Here is a 206-nt window from a genome sequence, read left to right as displayed (position 1 = left end):
TTTTCTCAAATACCACAGCTCAAAAGCATGATTTTTTCAATGCTCAGCTTTCTTTATAGTACAACTTTCTCATCCATATGTGACTACTGGAAAATCTATACCCTTGATTAGACATACCTTTGTTGGCAAAGTAATATCTCTGTTTTTTAATATGCTGTCTATGTTGGTCATAACTTTCCTTCTAAGGAATAAGTTCATGGCCACAG

The sequence above is a fragment of the Bison bison genome, unplaced genomic scaffold (genome assembly GCF_000754665.1).
Source record: "Bison bison bison isolate TAMUID 2011002044 unplaced genomic scaffold, Bison_UMD1.0 scf7180017849784, whole genome shotgun sequence".
Classification (NCBI taxonomy): domain Eukaryota; kingdom Metazoa; phylum Chordata; class Mammalia; order Artiodactyla; family Bovidae; genus Bison; species Bison bison.
The sequence above is the reverse complement of the archived record's forward strand: the minus strand, read 5'-3'. Positions refer to the sequence as shown.